Source organism: Suncus etruscus, chromosome 5 (genome assembly GCF_024139225.1).
Source record: "Suncus etruscus isolate mSunEtr1 chromosome 5, mSunEtr1.pri.cur, whole genome shotgun sequence".
Lineage (NCBI taxonomy): Eukaryota > Metazoa > Chordata > Mammalia > Eulipotyphla > Soricidae > Suncus > Suncus etruscus.
In genome coordinates, this window is record NC_064852.1 from 15,194,443 (window position 1) to 15,214,315 (window position 19,873).

At 55.4% G+C, this 19,873-nt stretch overlaps 1 protein-coding gene across 4 annotated transcripts in view; it reads left to right on the forward strand.

Moving 5' to 3' along the window:
* RALGPS1 (Ral GEF with PH domain and SH3 binding motif 1) overlaps window positions 1-19,873 on the forward strand; it is a 230,184-nt gene that overhangs the window by 153,363 nt on the left and 56,948 nt on the right. The gene's annotated exons all lie outside the window — the stretch shown is intronic.

The following is a 19,873-nucleotide window of genomic DNA, read 5'->3' on the forward strand; positions in this document are numbered from 1 at the left end:
AATCTGGCCTCCCCGGGGGTCAGGACAGCTTCCCTGAGAAAGTGCCCTATGCTGACCCCAAGTGAGGACAGGGAGTGGTCGGTCACTCTTGGACTGCTGCTTCATGCTCCCCCCCTGTATCAAAACCCTCCAAGAGCTGCCAGTTCTTCCTGGAACCCTCACACTCTCCCAAGCCCTTTCTTGCCCCACTGGGTCTAGCACGCCTCTTCCTGGCCTGCCCCCCCTTTCCTGTCCATCCCCGCCCCACTCGGTCACACCCCACCCCTTCCCAGCCCTGCCCCACCTTGCCAAACCAGTGGCCAGTTCTCCATCGGGTCCCTTCCAGTCCACCTTTGCTCCCCCAGACTGGTCCAGGAGAGGGTTCCCTTCATGAGCCCACTTCTTCCTCCCCTCCCCATCTGCTTCATTTCAGTTTTCTTTGCTGCTTAGTCCAGGGTCTGGAGCACCATCCTCAGGACTCTTCTTCACCTGGGAGGGGAGTTGTTGTGTGGCACTGGGGGTCCTCAAACACTGGTCACAGAGCCCTTTCTAGCCTCCAGCCTAGACTCCCCCCCCCCTTCTCTCATCTGGCTTCGCTCAGGGGTTCTTCCTGGCAGGCTTGGGGAACCATATGGGATGCTGGGAATCAGAGCCCTTTTCCCTCTAGCCTGGAGATCTCTCTCTCTCTCTCTCTCTCTCTCTCTCTCTCTCTCTCTCTCTCTCTCTCTCTCTCTCTTCGCTCTCGCTCTCACTCTTTCTCCCTCTCCCCCACCCTACATCTGGCTGCGCTCAGGGGTTCTTCCTAGGCTCAAGAGACCATATGGGATGCTGGAGATCAAATCTGGGTCTGTCCCAGGTCGGCTGCATGCAAGGCAAACACCGTACCACTTTGCTACACTCCAAACCCCCGACTTCCTCTCTTGACTACAGATTTGAGTGCCATGTGGTTAAATTCCAAACCTGACTTGCCAAAGATGGCCTCCCAGGGTCTTCTCATTCTAGCTCCCTGTTCAGTTGAGAGCTCATTAGCTGTTCCCAGACAGTCCCTAAAGTCCCGCATTGCCTTCCTGTTTTGCCCTTTCTCCTGTCCATCACGTCTGGCTCCCCTGAGGCTGTCCCCAGTCCCACCCACCCCCCCCATTCTCCCTCCTGTCTACCCTGGCTGGAACAGCATCCCAGCTCCTATCAACAGCTGCCTGATCTTCTTGTCCTCATCCCACATGAGACCCTGTGAGAACCTGCTGCACCACTGGGGAGAGGGTAGACGTGCCCCCCCATCTGGAGCTGTTCCCCCATCCCACCCCAGTTCCAGTTCTGAGGTGCACAGTCATCAGGACTAGAAGGCTCCTTTCCTCACTGCTGCTGAAATGTCCCCCTCTTCCCTTGCTTGTTTGGAACTGTCACCTTCCCACCCCTTTGGGCCCCACCCTGTTCAGAGTCACACACATGGGGTCTCCCTGCAGGGAATATAAGTGCCATGAAAGCCCCGGAGTGTGTGTGTGTGTGTGTGTGTGCTGCATCCTCAGTGCTGACCAAGGCGCGCGCGTGTGTGTGTGTGTGTGTGTGTGTGTGTGTGTGTGTGTGTGTGTGTGTGTGTGTGTGTGTGCTGCATCCTCAGTGCTGACCAAGGCAGGAATCCAGAGGCTCCCTAAATAAGTGGGGACAGGGCGGGCATTAGGACACACCCGTTAGCAGCTGCAGTGGGTGTTAGAGGCGGGCTGGGGCCTGGAGGTGTGGGACACTATTAATAGCCCCATGTACCACTGTGCTTGCCCTTGCTGTGCTTCATTTGCACAGTGAGGTTTGGCTCCTTGGTTGAATTCTCAGCTCCTTTCTAAGGCCAATGCTGTCCCTTCCCTTGTACAGAGAGGCCTGTTGTACAGACTTGCCCCAGACATGCTGCCAGAGTGTGGGGCCACATCCTTGGCCCATGAGGCTCTCAGTGGCTGCCCCAAAGACCTGCTCAACACCTGACTTGCCATGCGTACCACTGGTGGCTCACACTGGAATGTGACTGGTCTAATGCACATGCAGCGTGACTTTTTTCATAATTAGAAAGGAAAATAATAATTACATCATCACTATCATCATCATCACTTTCTGCCCCACATTCTTTGCTCATCACTGGACCTGCTTACTCTGGGGGTTTCTTTAGGGGTGCTTGGGTGTGGGTTCCATGGATACCAAATGGGGCGGGAGGGACCCAGAGCTGTTTCCTCCTCCTTGGAAGAACCCAGCCCAGGCCTTGCGGGCCGGGTGGAGAAAAGGGTTAGGATTCCTGGAGACTCTGGGGCCTCCAGGTAGGGCTGCTGGAAACAGGCTGAGTTTGTGTGTATGTGTTTGCCTGGTTTCCAAAGCACTGGGGCCTTCCCAGGGCTGTGAGAACAATGAGAGGAGCGCCCTCCCCCAGGCGGCCTGGCCTCGCTGCCTGCCCTTCCCACTGCTCACTCGGTTCTGCTGCTGCTGCTCCATTCACCTGCAGCAGCCAGCCGCTCACCTCCCCACCATGCACTGGGGCTGCTGCCTGCAAAGCTGCCAAAGCCTGGGAGGCAGTTTGGCTCTAGCACCAGCTGATTTCAAACCTCCCTGAGCCTCAGTGGAGGGTAGGTGGTGGGATAAGGGGTAGGTGAAGGGAAGGTGGGGATGCTCCCAGCATCTCCCCAGACAGAGCTGGGCTTTCTTTGAGACCATTTTTTTGCAATGGTTTGATGAAGCCGCAAGTCAGACGTGGCCGTGAACATGCAGAAAAGTTTTCAGCCCCTTGGCACCATATTGGGCAATTGTCTGACTGAGGAGGCTGCCGCTTGAAAGAAGGTCCCAATGGGGAGGCCATTCCAACCCAGTTCCCTGCACTCTGGGCCAGCACCCCTGACTCCAGACCACCAGGTTCTGGGTTTCGAAGAGGAAGGCAAAGACAGGGCCCAGAGCCTGGCACCTGCCACACCCCTGAGCAAGGTATCCCAGGAAGGGCTATATCTCAGCTTACAGACAGAGAAGTGGTTGAGAGCCAGTGCCACCAGCGGGGGGGGGGGGGGGGGGGGGGGGGCCCAGCCAGCCAGCCTGACCTGGGGCTGTGGTCGGCCACACTCATTTATTTTTCTTAGAGATTCCAACCCCCCCTCCCCAGTTTTGTGCTAGTTTGGCAGTTCTTGATGGGCAGTAATGAGTTTGTTTACTTTTGCTCTCTTGGTATTTATTCAGCTAATTGCATCCCCAGAGACTGTGCTTGCCTCCCAGCATTCCAGTCAGCTGAGGCCCGAGAGGGCCGAGCTCCAGTCCCAGCCATGCGGCCCCGGCCTCGGTTTCTTCCTCTGACCAGCAAAGCCCAAGCAGGTCCAACTGTTTTCTTTGGCTCCAAATCGAAAAAAAAAAAAAAAAAAATGGTTGTTGAAAATGACTTTTCCACATTGTTCTCTGAGGAGTTTCCATTATGCACAGGGGCTCCCCCAACCAATACCCGTACCCGTTCGGGGCGTGGGGGATGGTGTGACTGGGACATGTGACGGGCCTGGCACTTGGGTCAGGAAACCTCTGTCCACCCCCCTCCCCGTAGGCCACTTGGGCCTTCTGCTTGTCCAGTGTTGTGCAGGATCACACACCTCGGGCCCAGGCCAGACCATGGCAGAGGACACCCCATCCCATCAACTGCAGAACAGTAGGTTTGGTCACCTCTGAGTGTCCTCTGCCCTTCTGGTCTGGTCTGATTGGATGCAGGTTAGTGCACAGACCCGAAAGAGCTGTGAGTCTCAGAAGCACAGAAACTTGAATGAATCCAGGATTCATTGCAGCATTTTGCGGGACTCTGGCTGCTGGGCATGTGTGGGCACATGGGGACCCTGGGTCCCCACCCTGGGCAGGCTTGGAGAACACAGCTCACTTGTGTACCGATGGGATCAGCAGCTTTCGTGGCCCCCACAAAGGTGGTTTTTATTTCAGACATGCGATGGCACTGCTGATGCTCCAGCACCCCCCATGTGCATGTGGGGAGTTGCCAGGTCAAAAGGCTGTGCGTGAGTCATGTGGTCCCAGGTCATCATCTGAATGGTGGAGCCAGTGTGAGAGAACCCCTAGCTAGATCTAATGTTTTTGGGGTGACAGGAAGCCCAGTAATTGTTCTCCGACCTCCTTACCCCAAAGAACAGGAGTGCTCTCAGCCTCCTGTACCCCTGAGCCCTGGGAAACCTCTGCCTTCCGCCCCACCCTCAGGCCAGCAGGAATGATTGTTATCAACCAAATTGAGAGCCCAGCATTGGCCAAGGATGGGCTGTGTCCAGTGTTGGGGGACCCATGGCAGGAGGCAGGCTGAACACAAAAGCAGGCTTGCTCTGGCCTTGCCTGGACAGATGAGTAGAAAGTTTGAGTGCCCAGAGGCTTGTCTTTCCTGCTAGAGAGGTTTGAGAAGTGGGGATAGACCAAGTGAAGTGGTTCCCCCAAATCAGCAGCCTTCAGCTGGTGAGAGTGCCTTGGCAGGACCAGTCGACAGGTGCCCCCCAGAGTATGACAATGGCTGTCTCTGGATTGTGCCAGCTATCTCAAAGGGGGCATTTGTCCCTGTGAGTGCCCCCCCCCTCTTTTTTGAAGCCAGATCATTTTTGCTGAATGAAATTTCCTTAGATTTGGGGGTGGAGACTGAAAGGAAGAAACCGTGTTCACAAGAGAACTTGTGTTGCTCCAAGGACAGGGTAGCAAGCAAAGGGAGACAGAGAGGCAAGCAAAATGAGTTGTGTATCCAAGGAAGAATTTGGTCACATGATGAGCCAGCCCTGAGGTTCCCTTTTACTCTCAGCAAAGCTTTGCCCCATAGAGCAACATGGGTCTATTCAGACCCCAGAAAAGAACTTGGTGCTTCTCCCCGCAAGGAGGCCCAGCTCCAGGCAGCTGAGACTCCAGGCCTGACACTGCTGCGTGGGGTGATATGCAGGCCTTGGGTGGCCCTATAGGGATGCTGATGCTCCCAACTGCAGACTTAGAGGCTGCCTCTGCCCCTGTCCTGGCTTCAGGATAGCACAGAATAAGCTTCTATAGAATTTCTGGACCCGCCATAAGGGGAGACCCCAAAATGAACAGAACCAGGATGAGCAGTAGGGGTTGCCCTCCTGAAGCAAACACATACGCCGGACTGTATCCCGTTGATGGGTGACTCAGAGCCAGCCTGGAGGCCAGGGCGGCTGAGCCACCCTCTGCTGCCTTCCCTCCCGGTGAGGACTGGTGAATCATTCCCTGCCAGAACGCTAGGGATTGGGGGAAGGTGGGGTTAGGGGGCCTGGAGCCACGTTTCTGCTCTTGGCATCCACCCATTCGGTCTCCCTAGCCTTTGAGGGCTGCTGTGGCCAGGGCTGGCCCCATCCCGGGAGTGTAGCAGGCACATAGCAGGCATGTCTGGTGCAAGACTAGCCAGATGGCCCTGGAGGAATGGTCGGGGAAGCTGGTGCCTGGGCTCTCTGCTTCTGCTGCCCTGAGTTCTGGCTCCAGGCAAGAGCTGAGCTCATGCAGGAGGAGGGTTGTGGCTGCCCCATGAGATCAGATGCTAGTGGGAGGGTAGTGGTTAGACAGTGGGGAGCTGGCCATGGCCTAGGGGCACAAGGACGCTGCTGTGGCTTCTTCATGGTGCATTACCCTTCTGAAGTCCCCTTTCACCCCAGCCTGAGCCCACGTCCTCTGTGCCAGAAGCCTCAGCCAGCAGAGCCAGCAGAGGGAGAATCCTCAGGGCTGCCCCAACTCTGGCTGCTGAGTTGGCCATGGCCCTTGTAGGAGGGAGCAGTGGGGATCTGGAGCTCCGGGGGCCTCTGGGAAACAGGGGTCTGGTTTCTGGAGCTGCCCTGCTGGGCTAGGCAGAGGAGTTGGTCCTCGGGGCCCCTGGCCTTGCTCACAAGGCTTATCTCTTGAGCACTGGGATAAGAACTTCTGTGCCTGCCTCCCTGATCCCAGTAACTCTAAGGTTACTGAGGCAAGAGATGAGGGTGTCTGCTCAAAAGCAGGGCCCATGTCATCATGTATTATGTGGCCCTCCTAGCATCTGCCCCCTCTCCTGGCTGTCACCCAAAGGCCTTGCAAAAGGGGTGTCTCCTCCCCCTGCTCCCCAGGGCAGCTTGCCCTCCTCCATTCTAGCACCTGAGTTATGCCTGTCCCCACCAGATTGCTGTTGCATGGGGTTTAGGTGATCCCCACCTCTACACAGCCTATGCAATTCTGGAGTCCCTGTAAGTAAAGTCAGGGCACTTTCCCAACAGGTCTCCTGGGTCACCACCATGCTGAGATCCAGGGTCCTCCAGAGGACCCGTTGCAGGGAAGACAAGAGGGGGCAGATGTGTTCAACACACAGATGGGCACAAGATGCCAACAGATGGGCAGCTTGGGGATGATCCAGGGCTTGGGGTTCAGCAGGGCCTCAGGTGGGTGTGGGGATATCTCAGCTGGATAGTACCAAGGAGAGTACTGTGCGCTCTGAGGTTGGAAGCTTTCCTGTGGGAATCTGAGGCTGCTGCATCTATCCAGAGACCGACCCAAACCATTCATTCATTGGCTCACCCTTCTACCCACCCATTCATCTACTCAACCATCCACTAACCTACCCATTCATATACCCGTCAATCTACCATTCCATCCATCCACTCATCCATTATCCTTTCATCCATCCACCATCTACCCATCATCCATCGATTCACCTATCTCTCGACCCACCCACCCATCCAACCATCCTCTACACAATAAGCCATCTGGCCACTAGGTCATCCACAAGATGTCAGCCTGACCCTATGTGCAGCCTGGAAGTCAGCAGAACCCAGAGACTTATCCTTTCTTTTGTGGGACTAGAATGGGGTTCCTCCTGCAAGCCTTCAGGCATCCCTGAGATGAGGCCACAGATTATTCTTGGGAGGGGTTTCCACAGAAAGAAGATGCAGTGCCACACACAGCTGGATGGGGGACATGGCCTGTCCTCCCTCCTGCCAAAGTGGTCTCCAGCACAGTGCCCCCTCTTCTCCAGATTTCTGCTTGGTTTTGCCAGCAGGAGACAGGTTCTGTTCTAGAGATGAACCTCAGAACTTGTCAGCCCCCCAATTCCCCTTCTGTTAGGGTGTCCTGAACAAAGTCACCCTATTGGTGCCCTAATTTATTTGAGCCGTTTATGCCATACCTAGGGCAGATGGAGCTGGGCCCTTGAATCTGTTTCCTGCATTGTCGAGTGGGTGCAGCACTGGCTACTGTCTTTCTGTCCTCCCCATCCAGACTCCCCAGACTTCGTGTCCCCCTGCATGGCTCTCACATTTAGGGGGGTGTTGTGTATGTAAATATTTTGGGGGATTACTATGTTACTCACCCTAAACTGATTGGTGATTGTGCCCTACCCTAGGGTGTGACCTGGCATTCTGCCCCCACCCTAGGGTAGGACCTAATTCTGCTTCCACCATTGGTTGGTATCTGATCCCACCATTGGGTGGTACCTGACTCTGGGGTATAAAAACAAGGGTCTGTGGAAGGCCGGGGCTTTTTTGGCTGGAACTGAAGCTGAGTCTTTGGACTTCAGTTTTGTCCTCCGAATAAAGCGAATATTTCCACGAGCCTGACTGTCTGCGAGCTGTTTACCCGCCGTTTCACCTCAGAACCATGGGCTAGACAGGGTGGCAGACGCTTGCTCCAAGCTGGAAGAAAAAGTCCTCATCCTCCATTCCACCATCAGTCAACCTCTTCAGGGGCTGAATTGCTACAGGGGGGCATGTTAGTGATTGTAAGACACCTACCCAATGCCCCCATTGGGCCTTTGTCCTGGCTACGGTTCCTGAGGCCACTTAAGATCCCATGAGCTGTGACTCCAGACACAGCCACAAGTCGAGACCCTGCCTTGTATGCTGCTGTGCAGCTTCTAACAGGGCTTGGGAATGACACAGGTGCAACATGGTGTAGACCAGGGGCCACTAAGAACCTTGTGACTGTGTCTCGGGCATTTTAACATTGTGGAGCCTGGGTTGCTGCGGGAGGAGGCAAGACAAGGCTACTTAACTACAGGGGGAATGGAGTTCTGTGGGGTGCACCTCTCAGCCACCACATAACCCACAATTGCTAGGGCCGCTGTCCATGAGGAGCAGTTGCTGTGCCCACAGGATCCCAGGGAAGAACAGCAGGCAGCCCGCAGGTGGAGGAGGTCTTGGGGCCAGGGATGCAGCTGGAACTCATATGTGGGTGGCGGGGCAGATGCGTCTGTTTGGGCAGCAGCAGTGAATCCAGTTACAGCTGCACAGATGCCAGCCAGGGACCCCGGGACAGGGCAGAAGGGTCGGGGTGAAATGGGCTTTGGAGCCATATTGACAGGGTCCCCACTATCAGCCATCAAGAGTGTACCTGGAATAGGGAAGATTTTGTTTTTGTTTTTGGGTCACACCTGGCTCTGCACTCAGAAATCACTCCTGGCAGGCACGGGGACCATAATGGTATGCCGGGATTTGAACCGCTGTCCGTCCATGGTCGGCTGTGTGCAAGGCAAATGTTCTACCGCTGTGCTATCTCTCTGGCTTCCAATAAGGAAGCTTTTTTCATCTGCAAAGTGTGGAGCTCAGCAAGCATGTATCTTTGTGGGGTGGTGATGAGATGGTACTGTGAGGGTCCTCCAGGCAGGGTGGAGGGGCAGAAGTTGTGCCCTACACCCCAGGTCCTGTGGCCCTGAGCAGTACACGCTGTATTTACCCCATCCCTCTTTAGTTGTCTTTCCTGAGCCTCCTGGCACCCTGTGTCATAGCCTCTGCCCAGCCTGCATTACTTGCACATCTTAGTGGGCATTTCCCACTGCCCCCGAGCTTGGGGCATCCCCAGAGTAGCTCCAGCCATGGGCTGAGGGTTCATAACCCCTTGGCATAAGGCCTGCAGGACATGGAGCATACACTCCCTTAGGTTCTGATAGGAGTGGACACTTGGGTTTTAGGAAGCACCTATGAGGACTGGTCCCTGGTGCACATCCAGCCCTACTGTGGCACAGGGTCCCGGACACTGCAGGCCACCCCCAAAAGAAAGGCTCCCCCTGACTCACACAGGGACCAGCAGCCTTTGGGGCAGAACGCACTGGTGCCAGGGGAGGCGGGGTCTCTGTTCCTCACATCTGCCACTTCACTGGCTCAGATCGGACACAATGACAGATGTTGGCCCAGGCTTGGTCACCGCCCACCCACGTGCCGCCTGCACCACTGTGTGGGGCACCTCCCTCCACTAGGTGCCTCAGTTTCCCCACCCGTAACAGCACCACCAGTGGAAAGTGCCTGAGCCAGAGCAAGCACGAGCCCTTTCTGCACCGCAGCTTGGAGACTGGGGGGGGGGGGGGGGGGGTTCTGTGTAGCAGCCAAGGAAACTGAGACTCAGGGCCACACGGGGACAGAGGGTGTCTCTGCCGGGGGTTTGTGGCCACTGTGGGAGAAGAGGCAGGGAGCTGGCCTCGCCCTCCCTCTTCCCACGGAGATGCAAGCGGGGGCTCGGGGCCAGGCTCGGAAGTGACCTTCTCAGCTTTCCTCGGGCGCCTGGGCGAAGGGAGATTCTTTCCTGAGTAACCGCACTGGCCTCTGGGAGCTGCTGTAATCCCACAGCAGAGGCGAGGGCTGACCCCTGACATACATATCATGGGGGGCGGGGGTGGAGAAGAGGGGTGTGCGCGGCAGCGAGTCGTTGCTATTTGGGAATGTTATCTAGCACCGGGTGCTTTCAAGGCACCGGAATGCATGGCCCCGTGCTGTGCTGGGGTGCATTCACCCTCCTCCCCCCTCTCCCTGCTTCTGTGCAGGCTGGGGGTGGGGAGGGTGAGAGCAAGAGCATCCTGGGCCAGGCAGGCTCCATCAGAGCTGCACCCTACCCAGGTCCCACGACAGCTGCTGAGTCCCCGCCTGGCTCCTCTCCTCTATTCCCAGCTGCTTCTCCGGTGCAACTTTCTGAGAGCCTCCCGTCCTGCAGCAGCACCCCGCTGGGTTTGGCCTCGACCTGGGCACAGTCTGGCCTCTGGCCAGCGTGCTGAGGAGTCCAGAGCTTCCATCGGCCCCTGCACACCTACCAACTTCTGTGCAAACTCGCACACACATACACACACACACACACACACACACACACACACACACGTGCGTATGCTTGCACATACAGGGCTCAGATCCTGATGCCCCCTGAATCTCAACATGAAGGAGGAGAGGGGAGCTCTCCCATGAAGCCCCCAGAACCCCAGATCTCCCGTTACAAAGATGCGAGCACCTCCGGGTCCTGTCCCACACATGCCTGGTCCTCTCCCCGCAGCCCAGCGCAGCACACACAACAGCTGGAGGTCAGGTGTCTTGAACCCAGACTTGGGTCAGGCTCATGGCCCTGTCCCCCCAGTTTGGCTACTGGAGCCGCGTTGGGGGGGGCTTATGGGGAGGCTTACCTCTTCTCTCTTGTGTGGCTCCCGGGCAGCGCCTCACATGCTTTGCCCGTCCCAGCGGATTGTCAGAGGTGCAGCCCATCCATGGCCCCTGGCACAATGCCCAAGTCCCTGGTCTGTCGTCTCTGCAGCCCCACGTCTGCCCCTGGCCTCTGCTCCCTCGCTCACTTGCTGGGCTCTGCCTCCCGCCTCTGGGCTAAGGCAGCCAAGCCGGGACGGGGCGGGGGCTGGCCGGGGTCCTGCTGGGACCGCTCAGGACCTGCCTTTGCTGGCAACGGGGGCAGGGGGTGGCCTCAGTGCCATGCTCTGCACGTCCCGCGCCGTCGGCCCCTCAGAACTCAGGGACCATCCCCAGGCGCCCGCTCGGCCCGCGGCAGCCTCATTTGAACTCCCGACTCCTTTGTGGGGCCTTTACGTGTGGCTGCCCCGCTGGAGGAAACTGTGAGCACAGCCGGACCCTGGTTGGCTGCGGGCTCTTCTCCACCCACCAGTGCAAGAGGATCCCCCCAGGCCTCAGCCCGGCTGCCGGCCTCCCCTCGCCCGGACAGAGGAGGGGCTGCCCGCTGATGTCACAGGGACTGTGGCTGGCCGGCCCCTCCTTCCTTGGCACCAGCGGCCCAGCCAGGCTCCACTCTGGGCACGCCCACTCCCCCAGGCCGGGTGTGCGCTGCTGAGGCAAAGACCTGCCACTCTGGCTCAGGTCATGGGGCTAGCCCCTGGCTCCCTGAGTAGGGTCTGGTGGACAGTGGAGGAACCCTACTTCAGATGGCCTACACACCGGTGGCCCCACCTCTACTTTGGCTGTCACCTCTGATCCCCCTGGAGAAGCCCCCAAGGCTGTGACGATAGAAATGCAGGTCACTCTGCATCCCTTCTTCAGCCCCAGTGGTCTGGTCCCAGACACCCTGCCGGGCTCCCAGGGCTCCCATGGTTATTAGAAGGCAGTGAGGGGCTCAGGTCACCCATCTGTGTAGGGCTTGGGCTTACGTGGACGGGGGGGGGGGGGGGGGGGGGACAGTATTGTAGAGTAACAGTATTGTAGTAGAGTAACTAGGGTGATTGCCTTGCACATGACCAGCCCAGGTTTTATCCCCAGGTTTTATCCCTCATGTGGTCCCCCGAGCTAGGAGAGATTCCTGAGCACAGAGCCTGGAGTCAGCCCTTACTACTACTTGACAACCAAACAAGAAATCAGTGGGATAATGGTGATGGAGGTGGTGGTGTTGGGGTCAGAGAGTTCAGAGAGAACTCTGGGTGGACTTTTTCTACCCCCAGAATGGGGTCTTCAGGGCTGATGGGTCTGCTCTGCTCAGGCCACTACACTCAACTCTGCTTTTCTGCCTTTGCCCAAAGACGCTACGATCTTACAGACATCACTGCCATCTTGGTGAAGAGAAGCCACATTCCTCCCATTGGAAGGGAGGCTGTGCACTGCAGGGGGCTGATGTGTGTCTCTGGCTGGCCTGGGGTTTTCCTGGGGACTGGGTCCTGCCAGAGTCCAGGGACGTGCACAGGATGGAGGATGGGCTGAACTCTTCTTGAGCTGCATGAAGCTGCTGTGGGGTTTTGTTGTTATTATTCTCTCTCTCCTTCCCCCCCTTCTCTCTCTCACACGCACACACTCCACTGGTCTGCCTACCTCATGGGATGCTTTCACTAAAGCTGGGAGTGGGAGATCTGTTGCTATTAATCCCTCAAATGTATTTTTCTGCCCAGTTCTCTTCCCACTCCTTTTCTGGAACAGTTTGCATACCTGGTGCTGTCTTACCAGTTGCTCCTTTTGTTTAGGTTTTGTTTTCATCCATGGTTCACTGTGGACCATTTTCATTACTTGCCTTCCGGCTCTTCCACTTACCACACCTATCAGGAGTGATCATGGTGTGCTTTTTGTCAGCGTATTTTTTGGATTCCAGACTTTCTGCTTGATTTAGATCTTGACTTACTCCTGGTCTATGTCATTGGTTAGTCTGGTTTTGTTGACTATGGTTTCTCTTGACATCACGGGGTCCTATTTCCCTGCCTTTATAACGCATGAGTTATATTTAATTTAAGCTCCCCAGTGGATTTGGGAAACGTAGACCACTCAAGTCTGTTCTTGATCTAGTGCTGTATTCAGCCTCGTGGTGCTTGAGGACCATAGGTTCACCCCAGGTAGGGGTGTTATGGTGGATGCCCAGAAAGCATGGCTCATTGGAACAGATGTTATGTGTTGTTTTGTTGTTGCTTGTTTGTTTTTGCTGTTTGGACCACATCCAGCAGTGCTCAGAACTGACTCCTGGCTTTCAGGGATCACTTCAGGCAGGCTGAAGAGAGACTATATGGAATGTTGGGGATCTTGCCAGGGTTGGCTGATTGCAAGACAAGCCCCCGACCCCCTATATACTATTACTCTGACTCTCAATGCTATATTTCTTTTTGAGCTGGAAGGAAAGCCCAGGGCAGTTGAAAACCCAGATCCTGAGGGTTTTTTTTTTTTTTTTTCATTTGTGTGTTGGGATTTGGGTTTGGGGCCACACCCAGTGTACTCCCTCTCCAACCTTTTGTTCAGGTTTTGTCTATAGCCCTCAGCCTAGCCCTCAGCTCTGGGTCTGCTGATTCTGTAGGACTGAAGCACTAGGCTAGTGTCTGCAGAGCCCCCAGCCCCTAATCTCTGGACTGTATCCAGGCAGTACCGAGCCTGCCACCCCCCACTCCCATTCACAGTTTTCTTTGGGGGCTCTGTGGACAATCTACCTGCCTCAGATTTATCCGTGAACTAAGCCTCTGGGGGATTTGCACCATAATTTTTGCTTTCCCTGAGGCACTCTCCTCTCTTTCCCCTTGACCAGCCCAGCCTGTTGCTGGTCTCTGCCGGCAGAGTCTTCAGTGTCTCAATATGAACAGGATTGGGGGGTGGGGGGGGGCAGGAAGGAATGTCGCCAGGCATTTTCTTGGGCTTCGGGACCCTGGATTCTCCATTGGTGTTGCACCCTACAAGTGTTCAGAAGCAGCTGGTTTTCACATCCCACTCATGAAGATTCTCCCACAAAAAATCTGTTCCTCTGTTTCAGGACCCCACTGTAGCTCTGCTGAATCTGCCCTCTCCCCTAAATCTCCCATTTGAAACCCTCCCCTGGCACAGCTGGCAGCTCTCCCTGCCCTAGGCCTGAGTGTGAGGAAACAACTTTCTGTTTGTTGTAGCCTGGGGGCCAGGAAGGTGGAAGAGCAGCTACTGGTTCAGGCTCATGGCAAGTTCAGCGATTCCAAGGTGCTGGTTTCTGCTCCCGTAACCCCATGTAGGCCTGAGTTCCTGTGTTTTTCACCTAACAGAAGTGTCTGGGCTTAGCCAGGCAGAGCCAGAGTGGGCCTGGGAAGTGCCCAAAACGCCATGTCCTTAGCACTGGCCTGGCTTCCCTGTTCAGATCTAAACTCAGGATACAGCGCACACCCACGTGGGGCTGACTGATCTGGCCGCTCTCTTCCTTTGGATTATTTATTTGTTTTTGGAGTCATACCCGGTAACACTCTGGGGCTCAGAAATTATTCCTGGCATGCTCAGGGGACTATCTGGGATGCCAGGAATTGACCCCGAGATCCTTGCATGTAAGGCAAACCCCCTAACCTCTGTGCTCTCATTCCAGGTTCCCTTGTGTTTATTTTTACTGTTGTTTGTTGGTTTGGTTTTGGACTACACCTGGCAGTGCTTAAGGACTGTGATCAGGATGATTGACATGTGGTGCAGATAAGGGACCACACTTGGAAAGATCAAATAGAGGGAGTGTGAGGGACCCCAGGAGAGAATAACAGCTCTCCCCAAGTCCTGGATGTCCCTAGTGTTTGAGGTCCCAGTTCTTCTGGGTTGCTAAAGAGAGAACAGGTCTTTGTGCTGAGGCAGCCAGGAGAGCCCTGCAGGAGACTGATAGCAGGGTCTGGGGACAGAAGACACAACAGGCAATCTGGGGTTCTCAGAGCTTCCCGTTCTATTGAGCCACTCCCTCACAGCCCACTCCTATCTATCCTTTTTCTCTGGTTTATAGCCTCTATTAGGACCTAGGAGGTAGGCAAGGAGGGAGGCAGTGCCCAGTCCTCTCAAGAGTGAGAAGAGTAGGTTGTGCAGGTGCGCACATACATTTGTTGCTTGTACGAGTGTGCACAGCTGTGCCCAAGTGTATGTAGGTTGCTCAAGTGCACAGGTGTGTGTAGCTTGTGCAAGTGAGCACAGGTTTCTGTAGGGTGTTCTAGTATACACGGGTACGTAGTTTGCAAGGTATGCATACTTGTGTTAGGTGTGTGCGCAGGTGTGCATCAGTTGCATAGGTGTGTGTCCTTTTGTAGGTATGTACATGCGTGCAGTTTGTGCAGATGTGCGCAGGCATACACAGGTGTGCACAGATGTTTGTAGGTCGCACAAGTGTGTGCAGGAGTGTGTGGGTGTTGTTTGGTGGCACAGGTGTGTGAAGGTGTACATGGGTGTTTGTGGGGTACACGGGGTGTATAGGATATACAGTTGTGCGTAATCTGCACAAGTTTGTCAGATGCATGGTGTGTAGGGTACATAAGTGTATAGTGGGCATAGGTGTATGCAGGTGTGTTTAGTGTACGCAGGTATGTGAAGATGTGCTGAGGTGTATATAGGGTACACAGGTGTGTGTGGGTTCTGTTTCAGAATTTACGTATCTGAGAATCTACATTTCTGACATTTGGAAGGGGTGTATCCCTTCTTTAGGGGTACTTTGACACATGCCCAGACTGATGTGTGGGAGCAGATTTCTTTGCACTTCCTGGGAGTTAGTGGGAGGGCTTTTGTCTCTGTTCCCCACCTCTCCAGAAGTACCTGGGTCACTGGTGGGTAAATTAAGGCATGTTGGGGACCTGGGGGAGGCACTGAGAAGCAGCCCTCTGAGAAAGCACCTCACAAGACTGAGTTTGAACCCTCTATCAGGGGTCCTCAAACTTTTGAAACAGGGGCCAGTTCACTGTCCCTCAGACCATTGGAGGGTCTGACTATAGTAAAAACAAGACTTATGAACGAATTCTTATGCACACTGCATATATCTTATTTTGCAATGAAGAAACAAAACAGATACAAATACAATATGTGGCCCGCGGGCCATAGTTTGAGGACTACTGCCTAACTCCTGCACCCCTTCCAAAAACACTCTGAAGTATCTCTCTGGTCCCCACAATGGGCATCTGAGGATGACTTTCATGATTGTATGGTTGGGGCACCCTAGCAGTGAGTATAAGCTGGCATCTCTGTTTCTGTCTCTGTCTTTTTCTCTTCTCTCTCTTCTCTCTCTCTCTCTCCCTTTATTTTAATGAAGCAAGGTAGTTTTTATTGAACTTGCTTAATAAAGGAAAGAGAAGTCTGTGTTCAAGAGAGTAGAAAAGAGGGCTGGAGCAATAGCACAGCGGTAAGGCATTTGCCTTGCACACACCTAACCCAGATTGGACCCCAGTTCGATTCCCGGCATCCCATATGGTCCCTGATCCTGCCAGGAGCAATTTCTGGGCACAGAGTCAGGAGTAACCTTTGAGCACCACTGGGTATGAACCCCAATTTTCCACAAAACAGAGTAGAAAAGGCAGGAAAGAGACCTAGACAGGTAAGGGAGACAGACACGCATTCAAAGGAGAACCCAGGTGTGAAGAGCGAGCCGTCTCCACCTTTCCAAGCCTGGTGGCTCCAATGCCCAAGGATTCCTTGGTGCAAAGCACTAGGAAGTCAGGCCCTGGTTGGCCCATGGGCTTCGCACCCCCAGCTCTTCTCCCACCCACCCACTGGTGCCTTGGTCCATCACTACATGTCTCTGTGCCTCTCTGTGCTCCTTGACACAGCAAGAGTCCCAAGGCACTGACCTTGAAGCCATTGGGTGACCACAGGGAGACCTACATGTGTTGGGTATGTAGCTGCATCACTGGACTCCAGTACATGCTGACCTCATCTCACACCTGCACTGGGCTAGGAAGGGTCCCCAGAGGTTAGACCTAGAAGCAGAGGCTGAGTATGCAGGTATCAGGGGGGTCTGTTCGATCCCACCTGTGACCTCCACAGGGTGTGCCCCTGGGTAAAGTCACGCCTGGCTTTTGCCACAGGAACCCCCACCCTATCTCACCCCTGAGTTCTCTGATAGTACTCACGGGTGTGAGAACATGGTACAGTGGTACCCAGTGGCTCTAAGGCCTGCATTGTCCAGGGTGCCCTGCCTGCTGCCTGCCAGGCTGGGACTGTGTAGGGTGGGGTCCCCCCAGCAGGGATGAACCACACCCTCCTGCCTGCCATGGCTCATCCTCTGTCCTGTACAGCTCTAGGCCTGGCCTCCTCCCGCTGTGCTGTCAGAGGCCAAGCATTCCCCAACGGACCCTCGCCCGTCCCTTTAACAGGGAACGCATCGTGCCCATGCCCAGTCATGCAGGGTAAACAGAACATCTTGAGTCTGGTCTGCTGGCAGACACGTATGGGGGTGCCAGCTGACCCCCCAGACACACGGCCTATTTTGGGCCTGGTCTCTCTCCCCAAGAAGGCCTGTGGTCAGTGTACATCTGCTCCTCTCAAGGTTCAGAGGCATGACCCAGTGGGCTCCAGGTTCTGTCCTGCCAGAGCTGGGCCCTGCCAGGTCTCCCTGGGGTGCCCAGGACCCGCTTCTTCGTTACTCTTGTCCTCCCTGAATGCCGTGATTCAGTGCACACAGGAGCTTCTAGAAGCAAGTTTGAAGGCAGCCGGCCAGCTTCGTGGGCGCCTCCACACAGGGGGGTCTCACCGTCACCGCCGCCGCTCCTTCTCGTCCAAATGGCCCCCAGTTGGCTCTGGTGTCTGAGCCCAGTGCGGTTTCACTCCGGCTTCAGGACAGCTCTTTAATAAGTGCTTGATCAACAGTTTAAACTTAGGGAGCTGCCCTTCCCTCCAGCACGTGCCAGCCCCCCTCCACCCATCATCTTGAGGAGCTGCAACTCAAGATGGGGAGTATGAACTCTGCTGGGGTCCCAGGCCTCACCCCAGAAGCTGCTCAGATCGCCACTTCTTTGCTGTCACCCCATAAACCAGCTCTCAGAAGTTCTCTGTCTTGTTCAGTAAAACACATGTTACCTTTAGTTTCCTGAGCCGGAGAGATAGCATGGAGGCAGGGCGTTTGCCTTACATGCAGAAGGATGGTGGTTCGAATCCCAGCATCATGGTCCCCTGAGCCTGCCAGGAGCGATTTCTGAGTGTAGATCCAGGAGTAACCCCTGAGTGCTGCTGAGTGTGACCCAAAAACAAGCAAAACAAAACAAAAAAAAAAACCCAACCCTTTAGTTTCCTGCCTGCCCAGCTCAGCTTTTCCTCTTCTGCCCTGTGGACCCCAGGCAGAGAGGGCAAGGGCAAGGGCAGGGGCTGCATTTACAAGGATGATTCAGATGGTTTCTCCTTCCCAAAGCCAGGTGTGGAGGCTAAGGGGAGCTGCAGGGAGAATGGGGTATCTAGACCAGAAAGATCTGCAGGACCCCCCACCTCCACCTGCCAGCAGAAAACTGAGGTGCCATTAGATTTCTGCCCTCTACCCTTCTCTTTGGGGAAGGTGATGAAGAGGTGACAGTCAGGCCAGGAAAGTGGGCAGTCTGAGAGCAGAGACATAATAAGGAACTTGGAAGCTGAAGGAAGTGACTCTGTGTACCCCCATCCTCTGGCCCCCCATAGTGCAGCACACTTTTGGGTAGGCGGGTGCCCCCAGGTCCCACAGCAGGGGCTTGCCAACGTATCTGCAAGCAAATCACTGTGTCTGCAGCGCAGCAGGCTGAGAGGAGTGTCCCACTCTTAAACACACACACACACACACACACACACACACACACACACACACACACACACACACACACACACACACACACACACACCAGACAAGCCTGGGAGGGGTCTTAAGGGACCGGGAAAGACCTGTGTTTGGCCCACAGGGTGTCAGAGAGAGGCTGGGACAGGATGGGTCTTGTCTCTACTGGGCACTGCTAGTGCTGAGGGCCTGTGGAGCTCAGGGACCAGGCAGGGACCCTGACTTTTCATCTGTGTCCTTGGGAAACTAGGATAGCCCCATGGGGTCACACACGTCAGCCCCAACTTCCTATAGATGCCACCTGGCCCTGTGTGCTTGTGATAGGGGATGGCAGGAACAGGCCTGAGCTGTATCTTATGGGGACTTCACTGGGCAAGTCTCCAGCCTAGAATCATTGTTGGTCCCCAGCCGGCTGCCTCTGCCACTCTGTCAAGTTCGGGTACAGGCTGGCTGCAAGCAGAGAAGCTGCTCCGGCCAGGCCAGCCCCAACATGTGTTCTCCGAACTTCCCCCAACACCTCATGTGGAGGGGGCGGGAGGGAGCCCATCCCACGGGGCTGCAGCTCCACCTAATGGCCGGGGCCAGTTGACAGGGTTAACTTAGGCCAAGGTCAGGTCAAGCGAGTCAGGGTTAGGCCAGGGTCAGGAAGATCAGATTATGGTCAGGATCAGGTCAGGTTAGACCAGGGTTAGCTCATGGTCTGGTCAGGGTCAGTCTGGTCAGGGTAAGGTCAGACTCGGGTCGTGGTCAGGGCAGGGTCAGATCAGGGTCTGTCAGGGTCAGGTCATTGAGACCAGGGTCAGGTCATGGTCTGGTCACGTCAAGTTCTGTCAGGACCAGGTCAGGTTCTGTCAGGGTCAGGTCAAGGTCAGGGCAGGGTCAGGCTTAGTCAGGGTTTGGTTAGAGTCAGGTCAGTGAGATCATGGTCAGGTTAGAGTCAGGTCAAGGCAGGGTCAGATCAAGGTCTGTCAGGGTCAGGTCATTGAGACCAGGGTCAGGTCAGGGTCTGGTGAGGTCAGAGTCTGTCAGGGTCAGGTCAGGGTCTGATCAGAGTCAGCTCAGTGAGACCAGGGTCAGGTCATGGTCAGGTCAGAGTCAGGTCAGGGTCTGTCAAGGCCAAGTCAGGGTCAGGTCATGTTCTGGTCAGGTCAGAGTCAGGGTCAGGTCAGGGTCTGTCAAGGTCAGGGCAGGGTCTGTCAAGGTCAGTTCAGGTCACAGACAGTCAGAGTCAGGGCAGGGTCTGGTCAGAATCAGGTTAGTTAGATCAGGGTTAGGTCATGGTCTGGTCAGGTCAGGATAAGGTCAGGCCAAGGTCCAGGTCAGAGTCAATTAAGTGAGGTTAGACTAGACCTGATTGGGTCAGTATGGGGTCAGATTGGGTTCCTGGTGTGAATCATGTCAAGCCAGGAGGATCTGCTTGTGTTCGCTCACTTGCGTCCCATCTGCTGGAAAGAAGGAGGATGCTAGAGAGGAGGCCTGTGGACATCATGGCAGAAGCATGTTGACTCAGAAGGTCCCAGAAGTGGTCCAGATCCCAGAGATGCTCACTAAAGGCTGTAACAACAAAATCCCTCAGACAGGGGCTCAGGAGGCCAGAATGTGCCTTAGAGTATTGGAATCTTCAGGCAGCTGGTGGGTGACTTCACAGTTCTGGGAGGACTTGGTCCCAGTTCAGTCAGGCCCTGGGTGCAATGTCAGAGGAGGAGGCAGCATGAGTGCCCCCTTATGT